We start from the raw sequence: 8,377 nt of genomic DNA, 5'->3' as shown, positions 1-8,377 counted from the left end.
AAACCTGCTGTCGCCACTACATGGGCTACTCTTCCGATTAGCAGCAAGGGATCTTTTATTTGCGCTTCCCACAGGCAGGATAGCACAAACCATGGCCTTTGTTGAACCAGTTATGGATCACTGGCCAGTGCAAGTGGTTTACACCTACCCATTGAGCCTTGTGGAGCACTCACTCAGGGTTTGGAGTCGGTATCTGGATTAAAAATCCCATGCTGGGATCCGAACAAATAAAATGCTAGGAATACATTTAAACTAAGCGAGCATGTTGACTATAAATATTTTATTGAACAAATAAAATGCAAGGAATATGTTAAACTAAGCGAGCATGTTGACTATAAATATAATGCAAGGAATATGTTAAACTAAGCGAGCATGTTGACTATAAATATTGTATTGAACAAATAAAATGCAAGGAATATGTTAAACTAAGCGAGCATGTTGACTATAAATATTGTATTGAACAAATAAAATGCAAGGAATATGTTAAACTAAGCGAGCATGTTGACTATAAATATTTTATTGAACAAATAAAATGCAAGGAATATGTTAAACTAAGCGAGCATGTTGACTATAAATATTTTATTGAACAAATAAAATGCAAGGAATATGTTTAGACCAAGCGACAATGTTGACAATATAGAGAATACTACATGAGTGGCCATTATACTGTTAAATACCATTTTACGAGTCGTTTTAAAATGTATATAACGGGCGAAAGCTAGTTGGATACCTTTTTAGGCATGAGTTCGACCCGTACCCCTCTTTCAATGGTTAGGGTAGTTTTAGGGTTAGGGTTAGTCTTTAGAGCCTTTGATATAGAGGGGTCGAACTCTTTCCCCATATAACTAAAATTTGGTGTCTATCCCGTGGACTATTGTTTTTGGGTAGCAGCAGATCGAAAATAAATTGACTTTGACATACCATTATGAAATTGTGACCAATAAAATAAAAATAACGAATATTTTCTTACCCGTTGGTGAGAACACCATGCGTTATTTTTCGTACATGTGTTAACAATTATAAGACATACGACTGGCTGCTTCTAGGTGATGACCAGGCCAACAATGTCATACGTCCAATAAAAATCCAACACGGTGGAAATCGATTACACTGTGATATATAGTTAACCTGGCAATCATGTGTCTGTGACGCGTAAGTCAGCTAGAAATGCAACGGCTGTAAATAATAAAAAGATGCTTAAATTTGCTTAAAACCTAGGGTTTTGTTTAGGATAAGTAAGAAATAGAATAATACATTCGTGTCCGTTAGATACCATTTATCTCACAACTCGTTGTTTAAAAATGTATCTAACGAGCGAAAGCGAGTTAGATAAATATTAAAACAACTCGTGAGATAAATCGTGGATGAAACTGGAAAGTTTTTTATATTAAGATAATGAGAATGATAGATGAGAAAGATGAATGAATGTGAGCCAGCTTTGACGGGATTTGAACCAATGTCGTCAGCTTGGTTGTACAGCAGCTTATCCACTAGACCACGGAGCCCACTTAGGATACACCAATTCAGTAAAACGTCTGTCCGCTAAATGTACTCATTTGTTCACCACTATTTCTACTCCACCAGTATATGTGTATGTCTGTATTGGTCCTTCATCCGGGGGGGGGGGGGGGGGGGGAGTCGGGGCGTAGCCCAGTGTTACAACTAATGGGGGACCCACACTATGTATGTATTGATGTATGAATGTCTATATATTGTATATATGTCGACCTTGACTGTTACACACATATATTAACGCACTGGCGCAGGGGATAAATAAATCCTTTCTGGCCTCACAAATTGTCCCATGCCGTTGCTGGGACTCGAACCTATGGCACCGAATCGCCCGCCACTTGCAGACATGCCACGATACCTTTTGAGCTATTGTGGCATCTATGTATGTATGTATGATTTTGTAAAATTTAATACAGTAAAACAAAAAAGTTTTATTTGGGGGAATTGCCCCCGTGGCTCCCCACCCAACCCTACACGACACACATCCTACCCACTACGCCACTGTGCTCTCCTGGCTGTGGGATGGTGCATATAAAATATCCCTTACTTCTAATGGGAAAATGCAGTGGGTTTCCTCTCTAAGACTGTGTCAAAATTACCAAATGTTTGACTTCTAATAACCGATGATTAATAAATCAATGTGCTCTAGTGGTCTCGTTAAACAAAACAAACAAATAAGGTATCCGATTATCTACCACACTGTCATGACTGACGTAATTGATTTCCGTGATACTAACATAATCCATATACAGTAATATGTTCTAGAACTGTGATTAAATTTGGACAGTAATATATTCACGAATTCCAACAAGTTGGTTTAACTGTACATTATAACTGTTAGATATTAGTTTCACTGTGTGCACAGCTGTCTATTCTATAATTATAACAAATTGGTTTCACTATATATACAGTAACATGCAAGAACTGTGACAAATCAGTTGACTATATTTGGACAGCAACACATTCAAGAACTGTGACAAATCAGTTGACTACATTTGCACAGTAACACATATCCACAGTAGCATAATCTGGAATTGTGATAAACAGGTTGACTTAATATATACACAGTAACACATATCCACAATAGCATACTCTGGAATTGTGATAAACAGGTTGACTTAATATATACACAGCAACACATTCAAGAATTGTGACAAATTAGTTGAATATAAATTATATACACAGTAACATATTCTATAATTCTGACAAATTAGTTGACTATATATACACAGTAACATAGAATTGTGACCAAAAAAATGACTATAAATTATATACACAGTAACATATTCTATAATTCTGACAAATTAGTTGACTATATAAACACAGTAACGTATTCTATAACTGTGACAAATAAGTTGACTATATATACACAGAATAGTGACAAATTAGCTGATTCAGTAACATTCTAAAATTGTGACAAATTAGTTCATTATATATATAAAGTATCATATTCTAGAATAGTGACACTTTAACTAAATATACATAGAAACATTCTAGAATTGTGAGATATTAGTTGACTATATATACACAGTAAAATATTATAGAATTGTGACAAATTAGTTAACTATTTATACACAGAGTAACATGTTCTACAATTATGACAAATTAGTTGACTATATCTGCACATTAAAATATTCTAGAATTGTGACAAATTAGTTGACTATTTATATATAGTAACAAATTATAACAAATTAGTTGACTATATATGCACAGTAACATATTTTTCAATTGTGACAAATTAGTTGACTATAACTATATATATCTACAGCAACATTCTAGAATTGTAAAAACAATTAGTTGACCACACACACACACACACACACACACACACACACACACACACACACACACACACACCATAACAATCTAAATTGTGACAAATTACTTGATTTTAGATATACAGTGACATATTCTAGAATTGTGACAAATTACTTGATTTTAGATATGCAGTGACATATTCTAGAATTGTGACAAATTACTTGATTTTAGATATGCAGTGACATATTCTAGAATTGTGACAAATTACTTGATTTTAGATATACAGTGACATAGTCTAGAATTGTGACAAATTAGATAACTATATGAATTACAGAATTGTTCCTATTGGAGGTGGTGTTTAGGTGTTTTGTTTCTTGCTGGGGGGTTTTAAATTATTATTATTATTATTCCACTGTCTCCTTTCATTTTTCTCCTTTGCATTCCATCTCAAAACTTTCTAGTCTGGAACTCAAATCTGTCATTGTTTCGAACTTCGTTCATTGTCCTCCACTATTAAACATTCGGTTCACTATGCATATAACATTATCTAGAACTGGACAAATAGTTTAACTGTATGCATGGTGATATATATTTGTTTCATCGTAACATTTTAGAATCACCATACATTACCTCCTTTCATTGTCCTCCACTGTTAAACATTCGGTTCACTATGCATATAACACTATTATCTAGAACTGGACAAATAGTTTAACTGTATGCATGGTGATATATGTTTGTTTCATCGTAACATTTTAGAATCACCATACATTATCTCCTTTCATTGTCCTCCACTGTTAAACATTCGGTTCACTATGCATATAACACTATTATCTAGAACTGGACAAATAGTTTAACTGTATGCATGGTGATATATGTTTGTTTCATCGTAACATTTTAGAATCACCATACATTACCTCCTTTCATTGTCCTCCACTGTTAAACATTCGGTTCACTATGCATATAACATTATCTAGAACTGGACAAATAGTTTAACTGTATCCATGGTGATATGTGTTTGTTTCATTGTAACATTTTAGAATCACCATACATTACCTCCTTTCATTGTCCTCCACTGTTAAACATTCGGTTCACTATGCATATAACATTATCTAGAACTGGACAAATAGTTTAACTGTATCCATGGTGATATGTGTTTGTTTCATTGTAACATTTTAGAATCACCATACATTACCTCCTTTCATTGTCCTCCACTGTTAAACATTCGGTTCACTATGCATATAACATTATCTAGAACTGGACAAATAGTTTAACTGTATCCATGGTGATATGTGTTTGTTTCATCGTAACATTTTAGAATCACCATACATTACCTCCTTTCATTGTCCTCCACTGTTAAACATTCGGTTCACTATGCATATAACACTATTATCTAGAACTGGACAAATAGTTTAACTGTATGCATGGTGATATATGTTTGTTTCATCGTAACATTTTAGAATCACCATACATTACCTCCTTTCATTGTCCTCCACTGTTAAACATTCGGTTCACTATGCATATAACACTATTATCTAGAACTGGACAAATAGTTTAACTGTATGCATGGTGATATATGTTTGTTTCATCGTAACATTTTAGAATCACCATACATTACCTCCTTTCATTGTCCTCCACTGTTAAACATTCGGTTCACTATGCATATAACATTATCTAGAACTGGACAAATAGTTTAACTGTATGCATGGTGATATATGTTTGTTTCATCGTAACATTTTAGAATCACCATACATTACCTCCTTTCATTGTCCTCCACTGTTAAACATTCGGTTCACTATGCATATAACACTATTATCTAGAACTGGACAAATAGTTTAACTGTATACATGGTGATATGTGTTTGTTTCATTGTAACATTTTAGAATCACCATACTAATGAGAATGATAGATGAGAAAGATGAATGAATGTGAGCCAGCTTTGACGGGATTTGAACCACTGTCGTCAGCTTGGTTGTACAGCAGCTTATTCATTAGACCACGGAGCCCACTTAGGATACACCAATTCAGTAAAACGTCTGTCTGCTAAATGTACTCATTTTTTCACCACTATTTCTACTCCATCAGTATATGTGTATGTCTGTATTGGTCCTTCATCCGGGGGGGGGGGGGGGGGGAGTCGGGACGTAGCCCAGTGTTACAACTAATGGGGGACCCACACTATGTATGTATTGATGTATGAATGTCTATATATTGTATATATGTCGACCTTGACTGTTACACACATATATATTAACGCACTGGCGCAGGGGATAAATAAATCCTTTCTGGCCTCACAAATTGTCCCATGCCGTTGCTGGGACTCGAACCTATGGCACCGAATCGCCCGCCACTTGCAGACATGCCACGATACCTTTTGAGCTATTGTGGCATCTATGTATGTATGTATGTATGTATGTATGATTTTGTAAAATTTAATACAGTAAAACAAAAAAGTTTTATTTGGGGGAATTGCCCCCGTGGCTCCCCACCCAACCCTACACGACACACATCCTACCCACTACGCCACTGTGCTCTCCTGGCTGTGGGATGGTGCATATAAAATATCCCTTACTACTAATGGGAAAATGCAGTGGGTTTCCTCTCTAAGACTGTGTCAAAATTACCAAATGTTTGACTTCTAATAACCGATGATTAATAAATCAATGTGCTCTAGTGGTCTCGTTAAACAAAACAAACAAATAAGGTATCCGATTATCTACCACACTGTCATAACTGACGTAATTGATTTCCGTGATACTAACATATTCCATATACAGTAATATGTTCTAGAACTGTGATTAAATTTGGACAGTAATATATTCACGAATTCCAACAAGTTGGTTTAACCGTACATTATAACTGTTAGATATTAGTTTCACTGTGTACACAGCTGTCTATTCTATAATTATAACAAATTCGTTTCATTCTATAATTATAACAAATTGGTTTCATTCTATAATTATAACAAATTGGTTTCACTATATATACAGTAACATGCAAGAACTGTGACAAATCAGTTGACTATATTTGCACAGCAACACATTCAAGAACTGTGACAAATCAGTTGACTACATTTGCACAGTAACACATATCCACAGTAGCATAATCTGGAATTGTGATAAACAGGTTGACTTAATATATACACAGTAACACATATCCACAATAGCATACTCTGGAATTATGATAAACAGGTTGACTTAATATATACACAGCAACACATTCAAGAATTGTGACAAATTAGTTGAATATAAATTATATACACAGTAACATATTCTATAATTCTGACAAATTAGTTGACTATATATACACAGTAACATATAGAATTGTGACAAAATAATTGACTATATATACACAGTAACATATAGAATTGTGACAAAATAGTTGACTATAAATTATATACAGTAACATATTCTATAATTCTGACAAATTAGTTGACTATATATACACAGTAACATAGAATTGTGACAAAATAGTTGACTATATATACATAGTAACATATAGAATTGTGACAAAATAGTTGACTATAAATTATATACACTAACATATTCTATAATTCTGACAAATTAGTTGACTATATATACACAGTAACATAGAATTGTGACAAAATAGTTGACTATATATACAGATTAACATATAGAATTGTGACAAAATAGTTGACTATAAATTATATACATAGTAACATATTCTATAATTCTGACAAATTAGTTGACTATATATACACAGTAACATATAGAATTGTGACAAAATAGTTGACTATATATACATAGTAACATATAGAATTGTGACAAAATAGTTGACTATAAATTATATACACTAACATATTCTATAATTCTGACAAATTAGTTGACTATATATACACAGTAACATAGAATTGTGACAAAATAGTTGACTATATATACAGATTAACATATAGAATTGTGACAAAATAGTTGACTATAAATTATATACATAGTAACATATTCTATAATTCTGACAAATTAGTTGACTATATAAACACAGTAACGTATTCTATAACTGTTACAAATAAGTTGACTATATATACACAGAATATTGACAAATTAGCTGATTCAGTAACATTCTAAAATTGTGACAAATTAGTTCATTATATATACAAAGTATCGTATTCTAGAATAGTGACAATTTGACTAAATATACATAGAAACATTCTAGAATTGTTAGATATTAATTGACTATATATACACAGTAAAATATTCTAGAATTGTGACAAATTAGTTAGCTATATATACACAGTAACATATTTTTGAATTGTGACAAATTAGTCGACTATAACTATATATATATATTACTTAATTTTAGATATACAGTGACATAGTCTAAATTGTGACAAATTACTTGATTTTAGATATGCAGTGACATATTCTAGAATTGTGACAAATTACTTGATTTTAGATATGCAATGACATATTCTAGAATTGTAACAAATTACTCGATTTTAGATATACAGTGACATATTCTAAATTGTGACAAATTACTTGATTTTAGATATACAGTGACATATTCTAGAATTGTGACAAATTAGATAACTATATGAATTACAGAATTGTTTCTATTGGAGGTGGTGTTTGGGTGTTTTGTTTCTTGCTGGGGTTTTATTTATTATTATTATTATTATTATTATTATTATTCCACTGTCTCCTTTCATTCTTCTCCTTTGCGTTCCATCTCATAACTTTCTAGTCTGGAACTCAAATCTGTCATTGTTTCGAGCTTCTTTCATTGTCCTCCACTGTTAAACATTCGGTTCACTATGCATATAACATTATTATCTAGAACTGGACAAATAGTTTAACCGTATGCATGGTGATATATATTTGTTTCATTGTAACATTTTAGAATCGCCACAAATTACCTCCTTTCATTGTCCTCCAATGTTAAACATTCGGTTCACTATGCATATAACACTATTATTTAGAACTGGACAAATAGTTTAACCGTATGCATGGTGATATATATTTGTTTCATTGTAACATTTTAGAATCGCCACAAATTACCTCCTTTCATTGTCCTCCAATGTTAAACATTCGGTTCACTATGCATATAACATTATTATTTAGAACTGGACAAATAGTTTAACCGTATGCATGGTGAT

This window comes from Gigantopelta aegis, chromosome 5 (assembly GCF_016097555.1).
Source record: "Gigantopelta aegis isolate Gae_Host chromosome 5, Gae_host_genome, whole genome shotgun sequence".
NCBI classification, from domain to species: Eukaryota; Metazoa; Mollusca; class Gastropoda; order Neomphalida; family Peltospiridae; genus Gigantopelta; species Gigantopelta aegis.
This window is presented reverse-complemented; position numbering follows the sequence as displayed.